Below are 25,668 nucleotides of genomic sequence, written 5' to 3'. Positions count from 1 at the left end.
TAAAATGAAGAGAATATTTCGTACGGTAATGCTGTATGTCATTTTTAATCTCAAATATGAGGAGACCGTTTGCGTGTCAGACATTTTTCTTTTTATAACTCTAACATTATTCACTCACCCTCGTGACGATATTCGAGTCGTACGTAGAGGCGTTGGTGATATAACTGTATGATGATTTAATCCGATTGAATTCCCAAGAAGGTATTGCCAAAAAAAACTTGCCGAGAAAGAATTATAATTCTTTCTCGGCAAGTCGGCGATAATTATCGCTAAGAGCAAGCAAGCGATCCAAGCGCAAGAGTTCACGCATTCCAAAGTACTACAGTAAAACTCGCATATAACGAATTTCAGAGGAACATCGTTCTATTTTGTCAGAAACGAGATTTAATTGTATCTATAATTATAATTAATGATTTTTTCCCTATAAATCACAGGAATGCCGACTTATATTCCATGAATCGTCTTTATTTACGCAATTGATCCGTAACATTAATTCTTGGTGCCACCTTTTCCATTAAGCGGCTGTAAAGTGATGGATTTGAAGATCAACGGTAGAAATATGTGGTGATGGCCACACGTAAGGACAACTGATGATGAGTTAAGGAACTTTTGAGTAGCGAAGATGGCCGCAATAACTTTATAAAAGAGGAATTGATTCCCCAAGACACCAAAGAAAAGTTCGAAATAGCGGGGATTTCGTATCATTCGAACTCATCCGAAAATTACATACGGGGAAATTAACATTGGCATTCATAGGAAAGTCCATGGCTCCGGGAACTCACCTCGTTATACGCGGGATTTCGTTATATGTGTGATCGTTACGAGCGAATTTTACTATACGAACTTCCTTAAAAGAGGGAGTATGGTATGGGCAAAGGGTTCACTGGTGGCGCTGTCCGCGACTATGCATGCGTGTCCCGAGACCGGGATGGCAAGGGGTTACGAAATGAAAATGTTTCATTTCGACCCGGAGGGAAACGAAAATACGAGACCTAGTTTAAGTTTCGTTCCCGCACGAAATTGAAATCACCAAGGAGTTTAGTTTCGACCCGGGACGAAACTTTACTCCGAGGAACAAAACTAAATTAATCGAGACTCCGCTGCCCATAGTTAAGTTTCGATCCCAGAAGTTGAGTAGAGGGGGGTAAGAGAGAATAGTTTCGACCCATTATGTTTGGCATGCGTGTAGAGAGGCTAAAACATCGAGCTTAAAAATAGAATGGCTGCTTTGTGTTCACCGTTCTCCTGTTAGTGGTAAAAATGTGATTGCCCCATGCATCTAATGGCGGTAGGGCGAACCTCTACTTCATTCAATTATACTTCGTACTCGGTTTGTGGGTCGAAACTAAACTGTTTGAAGGCGAAGCACGTGGTCCCTCCAGTGCGAAACATTATCTACGTTTCGTTTCGTCTCGGTGTTTTAGTTTAGTTTCGATCCGAAGTAGTTTTATCTCCGATTTCGTTTCGACCCTGAGTTTAGCTCCCCGGGTTTAAATCCATTTCGTTCCGTTTCTACATTTCTCTCTTAAGAACGAAACAACTGAAATTTTATTGGTTTTTAACTTTCGTTTAGTTTATATTGCCATCCCTGCCCCCGACCTCAAAGGCAGTGACCGTGAAGCACAAGATGGTTTAACGGTCATTCGACAGAGGGCACTGCACCATTCGGTCCTCCCAGAATGCAACGCGACTAGACTTGCCACGTGCAGGAAGACAGTTGGCACGCGCCGCCAGAAACTCACTCCACAGCGGCCCAGCGATTGATTACCTTGACGATCGCGCCGTAGGGCCCGCTAGAAATCCCGCCATTAATACCACATTCGATTCCCTCCCATAAAACCTTTCCCGTACGCACTTCATTGCATAGGCAGCCTACTATTGGGATTGAGAGTCATTCCCTTAGGGTAATTGAAGAATGGCATCAGAGATCGTGAAATAGAAAGTCATGCATGCAACGAGATGCTGAGGAGAGATATATATTCTGGTCAGTAATGCTATGAATTTCCAGCGTATAACTTATGGTTTAAACGGTTAATAACGGTTCATTTTCTATTATATAACCATTTCTTCCACGAATATCATAAGAAGAAAATGTTGTACCCTGCGATCAACATAGGAAGTGGTAAAGAAAGTTACTCATTATTTTTCCTTCAATTTCATGAAATCAACATCTGCTGAGATAATTTGCAGCTAAGAAAAACTTTAATGAGTATTTCAGCGTGATTAAAAGAATCTAAATTATCTCGTATTGGACAGGCAATACCTACAGTAGTGTATCCTTAAGTTTAAATACTTCTGAGTGTCACCTAAGGAGTTTTCTCTGTTTTCACTTCCATTTTCCAAATTTTCATTTTTTTAACCCAGCTCATCCTTGCTCTTTCATGAGATTTATGTTTTGGTCACGAATATAATGTTACTTTGCCTTTCCTCTCGGTTTATCTCACAATTTTCCTGTGTGCCAATCATCTATTCATTTCACATAGTCAAGTCTACGCCGTAGTTTCCGCAGACACTAGTTACTTCATTCCATTAAGCTAATTTTTATATTTTGCCGTGCGACGGAAGAGCAGGAAATGCACTAAAGGCTCTTTTATTTATCACCAGCATTCATCTTCAATCATGTTCTCGCACTTATTAGCTGCTTAATTCACTTTAATCATGTAGGTAGATGATCCCAGCTTCAATTCGAAACCTTTGGGGTATTTTCCTTTTTTTCCTGAAGAGCCCATTCACGACGTAAGTTTGAGCTAGTCGTGTCGAGTTGGGCATGCCCGACGCGACTAGTGAGGCGTGTGACGCTGAAGACTTTTTTCCGGGGAGATATCGTTGAATAGAATATCAAATGATAAACAAAGACAGTACTTGTTGATGAAAACTATTTCTCGACTTAATACCGTTCAAAAGCATCGACGTGCACTGTTTTGGTGCTCAGAGTAAGTAAAACTTGGAGTGATTTTTGACTTTTGCGCACGCGACCAATCTTGAAAAGATAAAATTCCAGATCGCGTGATCCCTTTAGGTTCAAATTTCCTGATTCTGATAGTTGAATTTTTTCACAAGTCAATTATTTAATTGGCTAATTTCACGAATCATGATTTTTCTTAAATAGACGTGTATAACTGAGAAATAAAATTGAGTGGACTGTACGAAACGTGGACACTTAGGAAGGAGGACAAGAGAAGACTGGAGGCGTTCGAATTGTGGGTTTTGAAGAGAGTGGAGAAGGTGAAGTGCACGGATAGGAACGAGGAAGTGCTGGACATGGTGGGTGAGGAGAGACAGCTTTTAGATGAGATACGGAGGACACAGAAGGCAGGGAGGGGATGTTGAAAACGGTGTTAGAAGAATGTTGGGTAAACTAGGAAGAGGAAGGAAGAGAATAGGAGTTTTAGGTAGAATAAAAGGGAGTAGGTCTTATCGTGAATTGAAGAGGGTAGTGCTTGAAAGATGGGGGAGGCTTCCAGAATGCTTCCTAATTGTAAGTGTTCCAAGGAAACCTGTCTTAATTGGTAGAATACTTTAAGGAGTACGATATACTTGTCTAACATTTACGTATGGTATGGTATTTGGAGGAGGCGACCGACAGCTGACGTCATTTGCTCCATGAGGGAAGGGTATGGAATGAAGGGTGGAGAGAAACCCGGCGTCGGCATTAGCCTGCTCTTAACGAAAGGCGCCAAGGGGACCACGGCTTAACGTCCCATCCAACGGACGGAGAGTTGCGCTTGAAATGTCCCCCACACAACATTCAACCAGGGATCGGTCAGTCTCTGAAAATTCTCTGCCACTGCCGGGATTTGAACCCGAGCCTGCCGGGTGGGAAACCAACATTCTAGCCACTACTCCAACCCGATCCCCAACATTTACGTGTGACGCTAGTAATCCCGGAAAAGTTCCGAATAAAAAAAATGCTTGGTGCAGGGACCTGCATTTTTCCCCAGCAATGCACCCACTTTTTACTTGGCATACGCTGACAGAAGGGGCGCGCCCGATGTGGAACCACCCCCGCAAGAAGTGTAAAACACCTGTACATCTCCGACAGGGGGCGGCGGCAGCGAGGAGAAAATGAGAGAAATGCCGTGCCACCTGGTGGGAGGATGGAATAACCCTTCGACTCACCACCACCACCTATGGGGCAGACATGCCGGCGGCATGGGAGGATGAGTCTACGAGGAACCGTTACGAGCAAACGCGAAGACGCCGACTCTCTGCTGCCGCTGATATGATGCCGTGAGGGCTCAAAGTAGGGAGGGGTGGGGTAAGAATGGGTGGTTGAGTGGGAGGAGGGTAAGGGGGAGAGCAACAATGGGTGACGTCATGGCGTGAGGGGAAGTCGACCCCCTCCTTCCCTGATTCCTCTGCCTCCTACATCCTTCCATCTCCTTAGCAGCGTCAGTCAACCGGAAGGCAGGCATAAGGTACCCAACCCCTACCTACACACAACTAAAGCTTTCAGAGATTAGGGAAAAGGAAAATGTGTTCGATGAACAAGCGTAATGATGGACTTCAGAGGCGGATTTAGGGGGGGAGCAAATACCCCCAGATCCTTAAAAAATAGACATAAGTTTTAACACGATTATCATTACATTTGTTTTGCTTTAGTTTATTGATGCAGGTCAATAATCTTATTTCATATCAAAAACTTTTACATAAAAATAAAGAGAATATTCCGTACAGTAATTGTTGTATGTTGTTTTTAATCTCAAACATGAGAAGGTCGTTTGCCTGTCAGACCCTTGCCCCCCTCCGCAAAGAAAAATATCCCGGATCCGCCCTTGATGAATTTTAACAACCTCAGGGAATATATGCATCACAACTGGGAGTAAATATTAACTTGTGTGCTCAAGAAGGCTCCCCACGCGCAGTTACCAAAGACTGATAGCAACATCGTCACCCAAAACTCCTATGTTAGTGCAGAAAATCGAAATAGTTGCTCAATTTAACACGCAGGAAGAGATAGCAGAAACACTCTTGAATCGAGAAATTATCCATTGAAATAAGTAACATGTAAACAAATGCTATAATCGGACTAGGGCCTTTTGGTCCTAAAGGGATAACGTGATTTGGTATTGTCATTTCGATAGTGGCCGCATGTGCAAAAGTAAAAAGTCACTCCAATTCTTCTTACTCTTAGCACCAAAATAGTGCTCTGCAATGCACTTCAACGATATTAGGCATGGGATTAGTTTATCATCAAGGAGACGAAGGTGACCAAGACAGCAGCAGTGCCAGGTGACGTCACTGCTCGATATACATGGTGATGGGCTGTTTTAAGCGTAGCGCGAAATTTTGCCGCTTTCGGAGCAATTTTAGCGAATATATTTAGGGAGCCAAGAAAAGAAAATCGACTTTTTAACTTTCTATTACTAATGAAGCGATAAAAAAGTAGTGGTCAACGCTTTTATATGAAACTATTCCTTAATCCACTGATTTATCAAAGGGTTTGCGATGAATTTCACTATGCTAAATATTTCCAATTAGTATTTTACACTCAGGGGAGATTGGTAGGCATTGGGTGGAGAGCATGGCTGCCGACCTAAAGGTTGCGAGTTCAAACCCCGGGTGAGGACTTCGGTCACCCACAAACAATATTCTCGAAGCGTGAAGTGGCCCAGGGAAAAGATCTGCTCTACCTTAACTTGCCCAAACCAACACACAAGTTAAATCACTTGGTTAATATAATTAATAGTAGCGGATTAATAACAGACCTATATAATGATACGCTGTAACGAAACTATGGTCGGTCTCTATAAATTAACATGTGGAAATAGCAAAGTTGTTGATCCTTCTATTCCTACACTTGGTTAATGATTATCAATATCTACTACTCCAACTGAAACTATTAGAAGTATCAATGAGAACCGCATTCACAACCAGGTTTGGCGTTTTGGGAATCTTGTCGCAGATATTTGGGTAGGAATAATTTAATAATTGATGGTCTTCAGTGACATCAGATAATCCACTCAAGTGCGTTGCGAAGTCACGTGAGTGGCGCGTTGTAATCATCATAATGGTCATGTATTGCTATCATCATACATCATATAGGTTAGGATTGACCTTACTGAAGACACTCTTCGTAGTGGCAATCAAAAAACAATTCCAATTAATCGTTTCATGCAGTACTGACGTCTAAATAGGAACGATCATAAAATGGTTTAAATGCTATACTCTTGTGTGTAATACTAATGATTTATAACAAAGTCAAGAAGCGTGTGAACAGTTATATGAAAGCTTATCGTGAAGGAGAACATTGCAAGCTATGAAGCGTTTAAATAGAGAAATTTATGTCTTCAAGTAACTTGGCCACCTATTATCTTGTCTTGGAACTACAGTAACCTCCCACCTATATTTTTCTGCAATAAATGCACGATCTGGGTATCTTTTCTAGTACATAGCATTTCCGTAGCGTTCACGGCAAAACATTGCTTAAAATACATGTTTCGATGATGAAGTTACATTATTATATCAATGATTAGTAAATATAAAAATATATAGAAAAATCAGAAGTCGGCTACCTAGTAATGGGGAGGTAAAAATGATTTTTAGGAGTTCTGTGGATTTCTTGTTCAGTTCCTTTCTCATTTAGTTGGCATTCTTCCTCAATGTGTTGCGGGTACTCCATCACAACAAAATAAATTTTTGATGTAATCAATTAAACGTCGGCATACGTCAGTTTGCTTGGCATAATATCAGCTTTAACACAGATATCATGAAAGGTGCCAATTTACCCAAAAGTAAGATCATTTTTACCGAAAAAACGAACGATCGAGTAGGGGCCGTTTTACACGGGGCACGGAATTGCGCAGGTTAGAGCTGCATTAATTACTAAATTGGCGTGGAATTGCGCAAATGCATGAACGAAATTAGAACAGGGGCTATTTTGCCGTCTCGCATCCACGCTTTCTCGCATGTGTTCTAGCAATTCACCGCTTTACACGACGCAATTTTGATTGCGCCTTCGCACGTACGTCAGATTACGCAATTCCGTGTACCGTGTAAAAGGGCCTTAACAGCTTTCCTCAAGTATTTTTTTTAAGCTTTGAGCCGAAACTTGGGACGGAATATTTTTATATATTAAAAAAATATCACATCCGTAAAATTGATACATTAGGCATAAGGAAAAAACTGAGATATGAGTATTGAGGGGCAACAAGTTTTGGTAGCGATTGGCGGCGATCCTAGGAGATCAACCCCGTCAGAATCGCCAGGGAGACACAGTCGTGAGCGCACCCTCTCAAACAGAACTCTTCTTTGCCCCCAGAAATTTTCCAGTCACGGCCTTGAGAAACATCCTATCTTACTCAGGTTTTTCAACCTAAAATTTGCTTTGTACAGGCTGCCACCGAAGGCACTATTCCCTGTAAGGCGCAGGGGAGTGATCATCATAGATTCGGTTGAAGTTATTTCGGGTTTCCCACCGGATGAGATTCTCCATCTCTGCCGACGTTTCGATGGCCGTGTCTTCCATCGTCATCAGGGCTTGTCTTCGAGTTGAGTGATCCGACTTATATAGTATGGGCTTCTGGTCAGGTGGCTTGTGATTGCCACCTGACCAGGCCACAATCACAAGCCACCTGACCAGGCCACAATCACAAGCCAACTGACCAGGAGCCCATACTATAGAAGTCGGATCAACTCGATGACAAACCCTGATGACGATGGACGACACGGCCATCGAAACGTCGGCTGAGATGAAGAGCCTCATCCGGTGGGAAACCCGAAACAACTTCAACATCATCATACGCCGGGAAAACCTCAGATCTTTCTTCATCATAGATTCGGGTTAGGGGTTGAGGAAGTTCCTTTTCCTTGATCAACTCCAAGTGGACCCCATCCCATTAATCACTTTCTATATTTAAAATACACACGCTACTGATTCTTTATCTTATGTGAGGACACCGTTTAAGAAGTGATCTCCTTGAAAGAAGTGATAAATCCAAAAGCGAGAACATTAACCACTCTAGCTCTATGCACCAATAATTGAATTCATACAATGAGACATTGAAAGGCTTGAATATCACTTATCCCAGCCAAGGTGAGCGGCGTATGTTATGTATGATTCTCGCTGTATAATCCACGCGTCTCTCGACTTTGAAAGCCAGCATCCACACTTGTTCAAGTTGAGCTGCTTGAGAATGGTATACCATTCATCCGATGAAATTTCATTGAGCTCCACGAACTACATAAATTAATACCGAGTTGCACAGCGATGGCCGTAAATTATAGGTTAGCAGTTCAAAAGAAACTTGAAGGAGGAAGGGGCTCATGGAAATATGGAAGGCACTAGTGTGTAGTTGATTTCTATGCGTGTGAACAATAGTTGAAGGGAATCGAGCTTCCATTTTACTATCCATTGTTCCTCCAGCATGCCGCAGTAGCAACTACTTAAAGTAGACTAAGAGATTTTACATTATAGCCATACGTTATCTTGGTTAAACTGTATCGAGAAATCCATTAGGCACCATTTGAGTAAATTATGTACCGTTAACTAGCGTTTCCTTCGGGTATTATTTTGAGTGATGTACATGTGAAGTAATACTCACGAAATTAATATCAGGCATTAGCTTTGAAGTAGATGAGTTAAGGCATCTTTGGATCAAGTTCATGTATCTTGTAAAGAAAAACATCCTCTAAAAGGTGAATCCTTCGTATTTGAAGTGCGGTAGAAGAGATAAAAGACAGAAAATTCACCTCTTCAGCCCTTAAGTACGCCTGTTGCAGTACGATTATTTTGTTGTTTTTTTGTAATAATTACATCCCAAGTAAGTTTAAATCCTAGTATAAGGATATTAAACTTCTTGCATGAAGTAAAGAATCTTTTTTTGGCCAGGATTAGTCACTGATCTTAAGTAACTTAACCAATTGTTTATCCATATATTTAACTATATCAAGCTTCATATAGTGGAATTAATTTTCAAATCCTTCGATCAGTAGCTCAGCAATCTTCCAACCAGCCAGAAAACAATATGAAGTTTAGGATGGAGTGAAGTGAGATATGGGTGCAGAGGGGTTGAAGAAAGAGAAGAGAGGTGTGGATGATGTTAGCACTGCTCAGGCATAACTCCCCCCTCCTATTCCTCCTAACCCCTTGTCTTAATCCTCTCCTTAACTGCGCCTGACATCTCTCAAACTAACATCCGCGTCCCCTGCAAAAGAGCACTGGAAGTTGGTGATGGGGTGCCCCTATACCAAGCAGCGCCCCAGGGTCTTCCGCAGCATCTCCGACAGAGGTCGCTGGTGGTGGTTAGTGGTAGTGGTGTTGGCGGCGACCGTGACAAGGATAACGTGGGGGTGGACAACGCATCCCCTTGATTGGGGTTGGAGGGTGGGCAGTTCCTCGAGGGGATTAGGCTGAAGAGACTGCTGGGGTAATGAGGGTCAAAAGGGTGAACAAAAACAAGCTGTGGCCTGGGGGAAGAGACTTTTTCCGAAGAAAGTGGCTTGGCGCATAGATTTTAATGACAGACTAAGTAACTGTAGCGCAGAATCGACCCCAAAATCTGTTATACTGTCTTGAAGCAGGGAAATTTTTAAAATATGAATTTGAGTGGTAGCACGTGGATGAATACATTTGGATATTTTTAACTTTAATTATATCACATTCAAATGCTTAAATACATTCTGCGATTTCATGCAAAGACGTGACTTTAATGATCAGGGGAAAATTTTTAAAACGTGATTTTTTAATAATTGAACAATAATTGCCATGAGGAGGTACATCATATAGGATATTAGGGTTAAGTGAGGTGCAGTGACTGATGGGAGTATAAGGATAAGAAGGCTGAACAAAAATTAGTCGTGGCTTTGCGGCTCGACTCGAGGATTTGACGAAAGATAGCGTGTCCAACAAAATTTTACTTAACATTGGTTTTATTTGTTTGAGGTTTAGAAAATTGTTGCGCATTTGCATAGTAAATGTTGTAACCCTTTGTGAAGACCATAATGTGCTGTTAAAAAGGAAGTTGGAAGGATAAAAAAAGGAAAAATAAACATTTGAATTTTTTCATCCTATCTATAGAAACGTGAAAGAGGAAAAAAAAACTACAATGAAAACAAAAATATTCTTTCGGCTGACTAGCCTCCGGCACTATCTAACGATTGGCTCCGCTACACGAAAAAAATGAGGTTGTTTTTTTACAATTTCAAGTAAAGAAAACATGGGTGGAAGGCAAGATAAGCTTGAATTACGGTCGGATTGAAGTAATTCAGCTAATGAGCGCTTTTGCACGGTGCAGCGAATACGTTTGAGAAGAGTTCTCCACCAGTTCTCCACTTGGGAAGGAAATATGATAATTTCGACAAAGTGAGAGAGGAAGAGTATCCTCGCATTTCCCTTGCAAAACACCACAGGAGGAGAGCATCCTCCTCCTACCCCCCCCCACCCCCCGGCCACCTCGTTAGCTAACTTCCCCCTCCCCTCTCTCCTTTGCACAACTCTCGGTTTCGGAAACCTATGCAAACTGTTGGTCGGGCTCGTTTCGCTACCAAATAAGGAAGACGCAGAGAGAGTAAGAGCTCTCTTTAATTATCGTTCGCAATTAGACGGAGCGGAAACACTGCTATTAGCTGCCCATTTAAATAACGAGGAAGTTCGCCAGCCGCCGTCCCTGGCGGCGAATAGGTATAAGCATCGATCGCAACGACTTAACTTGAGTTAACTTGGCGTAATTAGCAGGACTCAGTGGCGACGTTTTAAAGTCTTCGTCAGGGAAACTGAATTTCGCAGGGTTGTAGTCCGGGCCTGCGTAGGTTGCTCCTATCCTGAACTTTCGGGTACTTTTATTCGCTATATTTGTTTGAAGAACCACAATGAAAATGCCAAATAGCGCTGTGGTGTTTTGGCAATAAATCAACACAGCAATCATGATATTGAAAGCTTATTTATGCTTGAAGCTGTTTGAATTGAACTGGCACAATCATAGTCCAGATATTCTGAACTTTCTCTTGAATCCAAGACATATCTATTTAAGTTAGCATGAATAAGGGGGGCTTATGACTTGTTCAAAAGAAATTGTCTTCACTTAACTTGGCGTAACTTTGAAATGAAGAAATTACAAAAGCGTCTGCTAGTTTAAAAAAATTGAAATCTAAGTCGCCTGGCTTTTCAAATTCATTAATTGATAGTGATTAAAATGTACTTTAAATAAAGCCAGTGGCAAGGATGATACCATCGTCTATTATGAGCCCAAAAAAGTTTCAAGTGCACTCTAAGGTCGATGTCACGTGCAGATTTCATGAGTTGAAGCTGATATTGCCATGATAATTCTAGTTGCATCGAGTTCAGTTGCTGCGAACGGCGCTTAAATTTCGTTCACGGCAACTTAGCTTCATCTAACATTTATGAAATTGAAAACTTAAGAAAAGTATAACTTAAGTCTCAACCGACTGAATCGGAATATTACTATTTTGCCTTAATTTGGTCTTAATTAAAATTCAAAAACCGCCTAGAGAAATTGAAGGCTACCATAAATATGCGGGCGTTAATCCTAGCCAGCGATAGCAATTGTATTTACATAGAGACACTACAAAATCGTGAATCGTGGACTAGCCTATTCATCTCTATGGGCCATAATGACTTAAGTTATATAAAGTTAAGCTGCTGTGAACGGGGTCTCTATGTCCTCCAGCTCCTTAGCCATCACCTCAGACGCGGCAGCGGTTTCCTTCTGGCTTCAATTACTCCTCCGACTTGTCTTCATAATTGGAGAGCTATCAGCATGTCTGCAGTGCTCCCCTTTCCTCACACGAACACAACGGAGTCCTATGATACTGGCTGACTCCATGTATCTGCGACATCAACAGCATCTCCTCCCTTCCTGAGGAGTTACTTGGCGCAGCGTTGCCCGGGTAACGAGCGTAAACACCACACCGTGATTGCCACGCTCCGCATCAAGCGACTCTGTGCTGAAACACTCTTAATCTTTTCTTTCCTCTTTATATGGGGAGGTGTATGTTGGCGACGTCCATTTCCCTTCAGCATTTGTTTGATAGTGGAAATAAAAGTAGTGAGCCTCGGTAACGCCCATTTTAAAAATGGTGGTCACCAAAGCAGCAGACGATATCAATCGGATATCCAAACAAGGTTAATAAATCCGAAACATGTTGTTATAGCACGATGGATATTTTGGCAACGTTACATAGATATCCTATTTGTTACATCAATGACGATTTGTAAACATAGCGTTACATAGATATCCAAGAATAAAATAAAATTTCTTTGTTCTATTCCACACTTTATTTTAAATAGCACGACCCGGGTTTCAGCATCTCATGCTATCATCAGGTTATCCATGAAGAAGCAGTTCCACAAAGTAACACCTGAGACCGTGTCTTATATATAGATATCCAAGTTGTAATATCCGTGATATTAAAAAATTGATGTACCAAATAGTATCCAAAGGTAGTATATGTTCTGAACAAAATTGAAGCGCTTCAAAATTCAGGCTTGATTTTGTGGAAGTTCGATATATCCATGATAAAAACTATAAATTATAATTTCCAACGCTTTTAAGCAATTCAACTATATAGGCTGCACATCAGAGGAAAACGGATACAGTAGTAAGGACGTCAGGAAGCGAATTGCATTAGCAATGGAGGCGTCAATGAACAGGAAGAAGCTTCTGTGAGGATCGTTATGTAAGGGTTTAAAGAAAAGATTAGTGAAGACTTTGATCTGGAGTGTAGCTCTCTACGGTGCGGAAACGTGGACACTGAGGAAGGAGGACGATAGAAGATTGGAGGCGTTCGAGATGTGGGTATGGAGAAGAATGGAGAAGGTGAAATAGACATATAGTGGGAGAAACGACTTTACTCAGCAAAAATTTATTAGGAATGGCTATAGAGATCTCAAATTTTTGGCCTTATTTTAAGATGGTTCCACATTTTTTTTTAATTGGCCAGATACTCCCGAAAAAATAGTTTTTTTTCGATCCGCTCTTGTGTATACCTCTCTGTAATCAATCACTAAATAAATATGGAGATGATACAGTACGACTTTAGCTTGAATGTAGGTGAAACATCTCTTTGGATCATCTCCATGAAAAAGGTGATCTAAGTCAAACAAAAAATCTCTTTAATTTTGGACAGATTTTAAAAACCCGTCAAGCGTTGTATCAGTATCTTGCGATGCCATTCAGGTGTAAACTACATTTTTCTAAGTGTTGCCCGACCTAAAATTTTCATTCTTCTGGTATTACTTTAGAGAGAATACTATATCATAATTTCAAATTATCCATCAAACAAGAATGCTATATTGAAGATAAGAGAGAAAAAATACAGATTTGTGTAGAATTAACTATTTACAAATAATCTAAAGGAAAAGGGTAAAATGAGGAGAAAAAATTCGCATGAAACTTATTTTTCTTCTCAGAAAAAAAAACAATCGGAATGCTTCAATGTTGGGATCTAAATGGAAAAATTCGCTCTGTTACGTGTATGAAATAAGCAAATAACATAACTATCAGAGAAGGAAAGATTTATCCACCGAAAAGATATAGCATCAGATTACGGGGAGAAAAAGTTTCAAATTGAGTCAACAGGCTGGGATAATTTGTTTCACTCAACTTCAATTGGACCGCAAATTTTAAATCGATTGGCCTCTCCAATCACCCCGAGTCGAGGACTTTCACCGACCTCCTCTAAATTCACCACGAGCACCTACTTCCAATGTCTACAATTTTGCGCCGTTGGTTCCCCTCGCTGACCCTTTTTTTGGAGTGGTGAACGAATCCATAAATCATTCGTATTTGCCGGGGAGATGATAAGGGTTCGCCTGCAGTGAAAGTGGGGTTCCAAGCTTGTTTAGGCGGCCGCGCCCCTGAGCACCAAGGCCCTCCACCAACCACGCACTTCACAAGTTGCGACTGAAATTTCTCAAACAGGCGCTCCGACGTTGAATCTGCTCACAAATAACCGACCTCTTCCCTAACTCACTCACAGCGACAGATATATCTGAGAGGTTTATCATATATGCGTGAGAGGTTTTACATAAAAGTAATTTCCATTTAGTGATAAATGATAAACTCAAGTATTTGTTACGAAAAATCCAATTTAGTAAGAATCCAATTTTCATTTAAATCAATTTAAACGACGCAGATCCCGTTGCATTAGTTAAAAAAATCACAGTCATATAATGCACTCAAATGCAGGGCCTATGTACCTGAAGTGCTTGCTACCAGATTGTTTGCACCTGACAATTACGTGCTACATTGAAGACAAGGTCGTACTATATTGGAATATATACCAAAATTGGAATTTTATAGCTATTGCTTGAAATTCATAATAATAAGCAATTACCTCAAAGTAATGTCTGAGACAACCGAATGAACTCATTTCTTTGATAGAGTCATGGATGAAATATTATTGAAAACTGCAGTAAGTGATAAATGTATGGTTAGTAAAAAATCGTCAATATGGTCAACTAAATTGATTTATTCTCTATTTATTTATTTCATGACCAATATGTTTCGTCGATTACAAGTGACCAAGATGCAATTTCATCACATAGTAATCATATGCAGCCACGTGATTAAATCTCAGTCGCAGCACATAAATCGATAAAGGCGACTGTTATGTGCGATTTAAAGCCATATTTAACCTTCATTCATGATAACCTAAAGGACGAAAAGTCTCCTTTAAAATGAATTCCAAACATTCTTACTAATATCAGATTTATATTTCATGCGTACCTTGGTGGAATTTCGTCCGCGTTTAAAGTATTTAGTAAAATATCAAAATTTCACTCAAGTTTCAGTGCTGCATGGCATGGTGTACTAGAAACTCAGCCGCATCTGAGACCACGAAAGCCATGCTCAGGGCCGGTAGAGCAGGATAGTAAACCCCAGATCCCTCCGCAGCGATAAGAGGGAAGGATGAAGGCCCTTCGGCGACAATAACGTCCCTCCCTCGGGAAGTCCCTTTGCTGTTTCCCTTGTATGTATATCTATGCCGCCTCCTCCTGGAGCAGTGACGCAGAAGCAGACTTTCCTCGACTTGAGAAAAAGGAGGCCGTGTTTTTTTTTATTTTTGGAAGAAGCGTCGGATTTGGCGTGTTTTTCGTGTATCTCTACTCCGCGATTAAGGCTAGGAGTGGAGGGAGGTTGTTGGGTAGTTGTCGGCTGAGGAGCCTTTGTCTCTTAGAGACGAAGTCGGGAGATTAAAACGTGGAGCGGTAGTCGTTTCCCCTTTCCCTTATCAACGAAGCAAGTCCGCAGTCTGTAAAAAGAAGAAAAGGTTGGAGGGCTATATGGAGGGCGGAAAAAAGCTCTGCCTCCGTTTGGAAAGACAGAAAGAGGCATATGACAGAGATGATTTCTAGGGTTGTAGGTACACTGGTTGTGTCCTGTATCCCTTAATCCCTCAGGACGATGGGTGAGTTGCACATCGAAACGTACATTGAGGACCTTACCCGGTGTAAAACCCGAAAATTCTTTACTGACATTGTTCGCCGGAATAAACAGACATTACATCAAGCAGGCCAATGTTGTAGGGTCATACTCATTCACGAGAAATTAACTGTTTTTAAGACCCCACTGGGTGGTAAGTTTACATGCTGCAGGGATAAACTTGGTAATGTCTCAAGTTTGCAAAACCGTAGATTTCCCGTAAAAATGATTTTTTTCCATTTTTCCTTTCATTATTTCAACTTTAATAAAAACAAAAAAATAGCCAAAATAAATGTTGTTACTTATTTGACTCCGATTTTTTTACTCCCTATCGACCGTTTTTGACTTATTCTCCTCGGTTTCAAAACAAAAAAATCACTTTAATTGCGTCAAAGCGACTTAACTCGAAGGTACGGAAAACTTCATTTTTTTCATTGTGCAAATTTAAAAACTCTTAAGGGCCATCACCCACCATAGCACTTATTCTTGAAGTATCACAGGAATATTGACTCCCGTTACAACATCAAGTAGCGGAACCATCATGAATTTTTAACGTGAAGTGAGTATTTATGGTCGCATTTATTTCATGTGTGTTACATTATTACTCACCTAACAACACTTTTTTGCCGAGAAGATATTCATATTCTATATGCTAAATGGTAATTCACATTTTTACTATCAAATCCATGCATAAGTTCCAATATAAATGTCATTTTAAAATGCATTTTCCAAGAAATATTGGATGGAACGGAAAGTGTAAAAGCCTGAACAACATTTGGTAGACCACCACAAGAAGGACATATTTTGAAATATTCAATGAAACAGCATCGACTACGTTTCGCACTGCAATCTCCTTAAGTGCAATGTTTGCCGCGATATTTCTCATCATTTCAGGTGGATGTTTACTTGCATAATATATTCAGCACGAATTGTAAATCAAGATCTCCTCTCAAGTTTTCCAATATCATCGAGTACCTTGCAAAGCTTACGCCCAGTCCATCTTAAATTTCCAGTGTCGCTTTCTCTGAGCGCAACAGCAGAAATTATTGCCGAGAAATGCTTTCCCCACTGTATTTTATGCATCTTAACTCCTCTCGTAAAGTGTTTGACGTCCGTTCCTCCTTTTGAGCTTGATCTCTGGGTGGGACTTGGAACGAACGGGTCAAGAAGATTCCCTCGAGAGCGCAATTTATGGTCGTGAGTCATTGTACTCGCTCGCGAGCACCTGCTGCCTCTTCACCGACTGCGCGACTCTCTGGACCCATGAGTAACTACGGGGAATTTTGGAGGATTTTTTTCGGTAAAACATTAGCAACTTATGGGAAAGGTATAACATGTATTTTTTATATTCCTGTTGGAAGCAAATAGAAGTCTCTATGCACTCAATAAATTACTAAATTCAAGAAGCGTTTCCCGGGAACTTAAATTAACATTTAATACAAAATACTGATCTGTCCCGTTCTTTTGTATGGACGCGAATCATGGAGAACACGGAGAATAAACCTCAATCGAAGCGATATTTGAAAGGAGAGTGCTAAGGAAGGTTTTCTTGGCCCAGTCCTTGATTTAGAAACAGCAGAACGGAGAAGAAGACATAATGAAGTATGATACAATCTGTATCAAGAATCGAACGTAATAGGAGTGTTTAGGAGAAGATTGGAATGAGCCGGACATGCGGTTAGAATGAGTGGGGAAAGATTTACTAAGATGGCTATGGATATGACAATAGAAGGAAGGAAACGAGTGGGGAGACTTCGCAAGAGATGCATAGATGGGGTAAGAGAAGACTTGAAAAAACTAGAAACCAGGCCGAACTGGCGGAACTTGGCAGAGGACAGAAAGAATTGGAAAGCCTTAGTTGTATCATCGCGAGAACCTCTGGGCCTGGTAGCGTGAAGTAGTAAGATTCCTGTTAAACTTTTCATTTACTATCAGACTGAAACTTGTTTCAATCCTTTTTACTATATTCTATGAGCTATGAAATTTTGATGATTGGCTCTTTATTTTCCACATTTGCTCATTTTTGCAAATCAACCTCTCAATCTGTTTCTTTTATTTTGCTATTCATGGTTAATACTTTTACCCCATTGCATTACATGCATTTTGACACGTGACTCTCTACGACTACATGTATTAGTGAATGTATGTCCAAAAAGACTTAGTTCCAGAACAATATAACTTATTTATCTCCCTATTCTATTGAAATCCAGTATTTTGGCGGCTGGGAGTTGGGCGAACGAGAGATGGAAAAAGCAACAAGAGTACTATTACGCGTCGGTTGAAACCGCCGAAAGATCCTCGAAGCGAGAAGTGACCCAGGGTTTGCCCCATTCTTCCGCACCCCCCTACCCTACATGTGTGTTATCCATTCGCCTATAGCTTAGTCTGGTTGAGCTCTACCCTCTTCAAACTAAAAAAAAACTTACATGTTGAATCACTGAGTGAGTGATCTTCAATATCTACAATTCCCAATGTAAAATTTTGAAACGGATCAATCATTCACTATAAGACTTTAATTTCAGTAATTATAAAGAGTCATGTCTAAAAGAGTCATATACGAAAATGATCGTAGGCATTCCACGGCGTATAATATTGATAGAACCCCCTCCAATTTGACACCAGTTTACGCTACTTGAGGACAGACTTGCTCGGTGCCACACTCAAGAAGTATTAACTATGAAAGTTTAAGATGGTCCTCAGTGATGACATCAGATATTCCACTCAAGTGCGTTGCGAAATCACAAGAGTGGTGCACCTTAATCACCATAATGATCATACAGTGCACTCATCATTTGTCAAGTTGGTCAGAATTGACTCCACTGACTCCCGAAGGCCGAACGAGGCACTCGACAAACAGTTCCCATCAATAATTAAATGTAATTGTGACGTCTAAAGATGAACGCTCATAAAAGGGTTTAAATAGTATATTCTTGCACATTAAAATTATTATTTCTAATATTTTCATTAAGCGCGCAAACATTAATATGAAAGCTTATTATAAAGGAGAACCACGTATTCTATGAAGCGTGTAAATAGCGAAATCTATGTCTTCAATTTACTTGGCCACCTATTGATCACCTTGGAACTACAGTACTCTCCCCCTCATTTTCGTAATAAATGCACGATCAAGGTATCTTTTCCAGAACATGCTGTTCCATTCTCGGTAAAAAGTTCCTTAAATTAGATAGTCCGATGATGATGTTCCTTAAATACACCATTAAGTAGTATGTAAACATATATAGAAAAACCAGTGGAAAAGGTTATTCCGCGTTGAGTAAAAATTGCTACCATCGGGTCTACTTACTGAAGCAGAGCCATAGACATTTGTTGCGGGTTGTCCATCATACATAAAATAAATGTTTGAACTAATCAATTATTCATCGGCACTAAGCAGTTTGCTAACCATAATGCCTACTTTAACAGATATCATGCCAGATGCCAATTCATCCAAAAGTAAGATCATGGTTACCGAAAAAACAAACGAACGTGTAGTAGGTTTTCATCGGTATTTCTTTCAATCTTTGAACGAAATTTTCCGCTGAAGAATTCGATGCATTAAATAAATATCATATCCATAAAGTTGATATATTTGGTGATAGAAAAAAAAACAGTAAAGAGAGACAACAAGGCCGTAGCGATCCGTGGGGATCCTAGGATAACAACCTTCCTGTAATAAAAAATCGTTTATTGTTAAAATACTTTATCGAAATTGATTTGCTACATTTCGTGCAAATACATAAGATCATAACTCATGTTTTTGACTATTTTTTAAAAGAATATCCAATTAACTCACATATTAGAATGTAATTTTCCCACTTCGGAATCAAATATTGTTTCCATAATATTGCTTTATTAATGAGCGAACACATAGTCACATAAATAAAGCGTATTGATATTGAGAGATATATTGATAGCCGTAAACTTAGCGCTTAGTGGTCATCGCCTGCCCATTTATCTTATTCGGCATCTTTAGTGCGGTATGAATCCCAAAGGAATGGAAATAATATTTGCTACAAGAAGAGGATTTCAGTGAAAGTCTACTTTAATATTTGTTCTAGAATGATGGTGCAATGTAAGGCATAAATTAAAGCCTTCTAGAAGGTAACTATATAAAAAAAACGCTTAGACCTCTTAAAAGCTTTATTTAATTGGGAATGACTGCTGCCAGGGTGATTTCGTGTGACTATATATGACGATTAATATTTCAGTGGCCCGATTTCCTCCTTATGAAATAATGATGGAGAAATTAATAACGAAGATTGTCTATCTCAAGTCCGCCAAATGGCAAAGATGAAAGCGTAATTATTTCCCGGAGCTACATTTCAATATCCTCGAGAAGTTAAGAAAAGAAATGAATTCCCCAGTGAATTGCTTCGCGAAATGAGGGACTAGGGAAAGTCCTCTTCGATCAAAAGCCAGGAAAGGGCCGTGAAAGGGATAAGGGGCCGAGGGGTGTACATACAGGAACCGTGAGGAAGTTTGGGGGAGCATTTTCCAGGGGTGTAGCGTGGGCTAGCTCCCGTCCCTAATCCTGCGGATGGTATTGTCTCTAATGAAGCGATATTGGTCGGCGGAAGCACGGCTCCCTCATCTCCCTGACGCTTAAGCACCCGAGAAGCAGTTGCTCCACTATCAACCCTCATTCACTCCCCACCCTCCAAGTAACCTCACCGGATTCTCCTCTTCACCATTGCCTCCGCAAAGGAGCAAGGTGATACAAAGGGTTACCTTTGCCTAATTCACCGCTTGTGCGAACAAAAATATGTTTAAAACAGTAAATTTGATACCATGAGATGTTAAATATTTTTCCGTATTAATTATTGGGATTTTGACTATGTGTTACCTTTGATTCATTTTTTCTTTAATAAAACCTTAAAAAAAATTAATTTAAATTGAGAAGTATTCTAATAACCATCAGGAGAAGACGCGATAGTTCAATAAGCCAAATTCTGAGACATGATGGCCTGATGGAAACAATAGCAGAAGGACAAGTGGAAGAGAAGAAGGGCAAGGGACGGCCCCGAATGAATTACATTACGACAGGTTGTAAAGGATGTAAAACAGAAGAAATAAGTCGCTATGAAAAGGCTAGGAGATAGGAGAGCGGAATAGAGAGCTGCGTAAAAACCAATTTTAGGTTTTTTTACTACTGATAATGAATTTAAAAACTTAAAAATTGGAGAAGGCAGGGGCCTTCCACCTTTTTAATGCAAGGGCCAAAAATCGATTTCACATGTTTCGGAGGGCCACAAAGATCCACGTCAATAAAATAGAAAACATATAATTTCAAAGAGAAATATTCTTTACTGGTTAAAAAGTTTAATCAGTGCGATTTTTGACATTGTTATTATGTTCAAGTGTGAGTATATTTGGGTTTATTTGTGTGTTTGCGATACAATATTTTCTTTTGTCTATAGGGGCCGCAAGAAATTAGCCGCTGGGCCGCGGTTTGAAGGCCTATGCCCTCTTTGCACATAAATCCGGCCCTTTTGTTCACGAATCGAGATATACCAAGTCATAGGTTCTGTAAAACGGCCGCGCAGATTTGGTACGAGATTTTTGAAGCTTCTATTTTTGAATTATTTTAAAATACCATATCGGCTGTGAGAATAATTCTCAGAAATCTTGCAAAGGGGAGAGGGGCAGTATTTTGTTCTCACAAGCATGGTGCCGCTCCTTCTTTCTGCGCGCATGTAGACGAAAATTTCCGAGAATGCTCTCGGATAATTAAGAATTCCCTTCCCACGGGGAAATTATGCCGTCGCATGCGGAAGATTCCGTAAAATTGGGAAAATTATCGAAAGCAGAGCGGAGCGGGAGAAAAATATAGATATGAAGTGCATTAGGTGTGACCGTGTGGAACAATCACAGAAAAGAAACACATCTTTCTAATCTAAAAACCTCGTGTATTTTTTCTCCAATTCCTCGAGGAATCAATGACAAAATACACTTCTTGAGGCGTTCCTTAGGCGTTCACATTCTTATGATCTAATACATATGGGAATTATAATTATTCATAAACATAATTGATTGTCACTACACCTATTTGTCCAGACAAATAGTTTATGATTTTGGATGGGTATATATCTTGAAATGAATGAGGTATACTAATTTTCAGATAACTAAATAGGCCATTTTTCTGCTAACTTAGATCGGGTTAACAATTTGAGGAATTTAGAGGTTGCACTGAGTTAAATTCCCCTGTAACGGACTGTAATTCCCCTGTACAGATGTGGTAGTAATTACTTCAACAGCTGTGGCACTGCGATGTTTAAGGTTAGGAGAAATCACCATAATATTATCACGAGAGGTAGCAGTTACTCTACGAATTATTGTTTTAATAAAAGACAGGTTACTCGTCGGTTTTTATTCACACCAATTTCACTTAGAAATTTCAATAGGGTCGGAAATGAATGTGTTAAGTCACAACGAATGCTGCTCACGTGCATGTTTTCTGGATTCTGCATTCTTTCTGAAAATCGCTAGCATTGTTCTTCCCTCATAGTCCCATCTCAGGGTCATCGTTTTCCACCTTTAAATTTCATTCAAATTGTCATCTACCTCGGGCCAGAGACAATACCTGGCTCTAGGAAATATTTCTGTTGGTTTCTCACGGTGGAGAGACACCATGATCACGAAACCCTTTGTCTTCGAAAGCTTAACCAATTGGAAGAAGTCCTCGCTTGGTTTCGTGGAAACAGAGTTTATTCCTGCTTTTGAGGGAGTTCCGTCGAGACCACGTGATTCAAAATATATTCATACGAAATTTGTTTTTTACTTTTAGAATTTGCATATTGCCCTGATGGGTGGAATCCTTTTAATGTTTTAATACCATATTTTTGGTTTTATGGTAATTTATTTAGCTATTTTCCAAAAAACTAAAATCAATGAACGTAAAACTGTTTAGCGGTCATTGTTTGCTTATAAGTAAACAAATTTATCAATGAATTTTTTTCTTTTTTTTAAATCACCCACAGGATACTTTGCTGGTACAATATATTTTCATAATTAGAAAAAAAATGAAACTAATGAATGGTATTCTAATCAGAACCGAAGGAAATTTCTAAATTTTAAATAAAGTATACAAAAGAATAAATTTACGTCCATTAACTATTATCATCCTATTTTTACCTCTCAATGGCTGATTAATTACAGTATTGAGTATTTTGAGATAATTGAAATTTGGAATTACTTTTACTTAAATTATCAGATTGATCTCCTAATATGTTAAGTTTTATCTTACAGTTATAGAGTATAATTTAAATTGGTATGAGCAATGAATATGGAGATAGATAGGTATATTTCCTATCTTGAGAAATTGGCGTTGAAACTGCAGTTAAAGAAACGCTCCCTGATTTACGGGTAAAAGCAGTGCAGCAAACTCTTGTTCTAAAGGTCATAAAATGAAGAGTCAGTTGCCGAGGATCCATGAAAGGTCGTAAAAAATCAATCACAGTTTACTGCAGTTCATTTTTTACTAGTTCATTTTCGGGCAATATTGACGCTATAAGATATAGTATCTCCCATTACTATCTTAAGGTGCTCTACTTTATTTTTTTGTTCCTTTGGTTCATTATAGCAGGTCACCAACCTTATTCTCGAGCAAAGCTCATGAGTATTATAACAAGTTCAAAATATGAAGGATGTAATCCAGTGTGGTTAAAACCGTCCTATAACAATTAATACAGCTATTTTAGCCTCAAACAAAATGCTGCTGGAGTCATTTTCTTTATTAACACATAGAATGAGAGATATTATTCCCCAGAAAAATGAAGGACTTTAAGAAATGCTGGGCCGAACTGATGCAATCAAAGCTCTCCCTAATTTGTTTGCCCTCACCTACAGTTTAAGGGCTGGTGATCTTACATCTCCCGCCACAGTTACATTGTGACGATTTTTTAAATATTATATATATGTACAATAAGTTATCAGGCAAAAATTACGAATTCAAGTTACTTAGCGAGAAGCATTTCTTTTTCTAGAGAATTTGGCGGATTTTCAAGCGATTAACCTTGACGAAGTCACTCGTGAGTGGATAAAAAGTGCAAATATTCCATAGATAAGACAGATTATTCCTTGATTTGAATACGAATCATAATTTCAACAAGTAACGCTATGAGCTCCAACCTTTTTAATCCCCAGTGTAGAACTGAAGCACTCTAATATCCCCATCTGGTATTTTCTAATTTAACAACCAGGGTCCTATGCTCACAAAAATTTCGCCGCGGCAATATAAGGTAGTCTTTTTAGTTTATAGTACTCAGCGAGCATTCCATATGTCCTTGTTCAAAACCAGGTTAATTCAAACGATTTTTCCTCAATGGAATATTGCTCTTTGCATTTTTGTTCTAATTTTGATAGACGACATGTTTCATTTTCGGCAGTTTTGAAATGAGATTTAAGCGTTCTTATGACCTTTTATGACCAATTCACTTCAGATTGGATTTAAAAATATAATCCGCAATATTAATGACTGCGGATTATATATTTTAAGCATTTGATTATTTTGGCCTTTTCTGAGGATTCGTATGTGAAGCCGTGAGTTCATTAGACTGGATTCGCTGCCGTGCACAGTAAGATTTCGTTGACACTCGAGATCAGCCAGATACAAGACCAAGTCTCTCTTTGCGTTAATATTTACGGTATAAAACTTCAACAACTTGGTGTAACTACAACGCTACTAGACTTGTAATTACCTTTATTTGAGAAAAACAAAAGGTAATATGAGTCTAGCCCGTCGCAAAGAATATGGAAATCAGTTTCGATAGTTACAAAAATTATCAAATGGCTATAAAATCGGTGTGATGATGATGCGAGATGTGGTTTATAAAATATTTATATTGACATGTGCCATTATACTCATAATTCAATTAAAATTCTTCTAAACGGGACTCAAATCGAATGCAATATCGATGGCTTTCAAAATTTCAAAGTAAAGTCGAACGAAATGTTCACATTCCATTTATTTTCCCCAGGAACCTTTCAACGTAATACATGGATACTGAACTAGAAATGCATAGATATCGAAGAGGCAGGGCTACTAAAGATGTACCACCTTTGTAAATGAAATATTTGTCCCTTATTTGAGTTAGATATTAGGCTTGCCCAATTAGTACCCATAAACAGATGAAAATTATTAAACAACACATGCTTGTTATGGGATAATTAGAAATAATAATTATCCTTAAGTAATCACCCTCTTCCGAATACCCATACAGATAGCAAAAAGGGTAGCTTGTAGATGTATATAACACAAAGACAGCGAGAAGGAACAGCTAGAAAAACCTGACTCAAATGACCGTCCGACGCTTCTAACTCTACTTTCCTTTGTGTGTACCTCTTACATTGACGTGATGCAAGAACTCTGGGGATGATGAGAGATTTCAAAGGTGACTCCATAGAAACGGTGGAAATGGAAAGGGATTTCTCGTCCTCCCTATATGTACTCAGGCTCGCAGCCCACAGTACCCTTTTTAACTCGCTTTCGGGAGAACGAAACCCTTTTTTGCAGTCCATTACACAAAGAGTGGAGACGTCTCACTGCTTCTGCGGAGAGACTTGGAGAGAAAATGGAAAAGGGGGGTATTCTTCTTCTTCATAGGCGATTTCCTCTCTTTTTCCAGCTTTTCCATCTTTCAGTTTTGTCTAAAGGAAGTATTTCGCCTCCTTCTTTGCCATTTATCCCCCAGCGTCTTTATTTCTTCCCCCTATACACTCTAAGGAGAAGGATGAAACTCGAAAGGGAAAAGAGACGAAAGGTAGACGGATAGTTTCGTGCCAGCTCTTTTTCTAGCGTTAGTCTTTGAGCTGTCACTGATAGGATATTCAGGAATCGTGCCCACAAATATATGGTACTCTAAAGCCCACATCGTTTTAGGTTCAACATTCTTAGCATGTGAAAATCTCAATTCCAAACAATTTAAGGCATTTGCTTCAACCAGATCAAAATTAAGTTTTAAAGCGCGGAGACCTAGATCAAGGTAAAAATCGATGAGTTCAACAAATAGCAGCTTTTACTAAATGGGGAGGAAGATTATGGTTTCTTGGAACCCTTGGGTGCTTTAGTATAACGATATAGAACACCAAACATACAACATATTTGCGAATTAGTTCTTAAAAAACTATGAATGGTTCTCTTAATGACAAATTACTTATTCAAGCAGTTCTGGTTCAGTCAGCACTGAATTTTTATTGGATTTGGGATGTTCTTAGGAGGCCTAAAATTAGAAGCTTCAGATTAATACCGTACCTATGTCTTGAAAATTTCTTATTTGTTTTTATAAGG

The 25,668-nt window shown here is 39.5% G+C and overlaps 1 protein-coding gene and 1 non-coding gene across 2 annotated transcripts in view; one reads left to right on the top strand and one right to left on the bottom strand.

Annotated features, from left to right (window-relative positions):
- LOC124162335 (ras association domain-containing protein 10-like) overlaps nucleotides 1–25,668 on the top strand; it is a 419,294-nt gene that overhangs the window by 220,631 nt on the left and 172,995 nt on the right. The gene's annotated exons all lie outside the window — the stretch shown is intronic.
- On the bottom strand, nucleotides 5,950–6,068 carry LOC124163112. Its single transcript, XR_006865721.1, has one exon. It is a non-coding gene; the product is annotated as a U8 small nucleolar RNA (small nucleolar RNA).

This window comes from Ischnura elegans, chromosome 7 (assembly GCF_921293095.1).
Source record: "Ischnura elegans chromosome 7, ioIscEleg1.1, whole genome shotgun sequence".
Classification (NCBI taxonomy): Eukaryota; Metazoa; Arthropoda; class Insecta; order Odonata; family Coenagrionidae; genus Ischnura; species Ischnura elegans.
The sequence above is the reverse complement of the archived record's forward strand: the minus strand, read 5'-3'. Positions and strand labels throughout refer to the sequence as shown.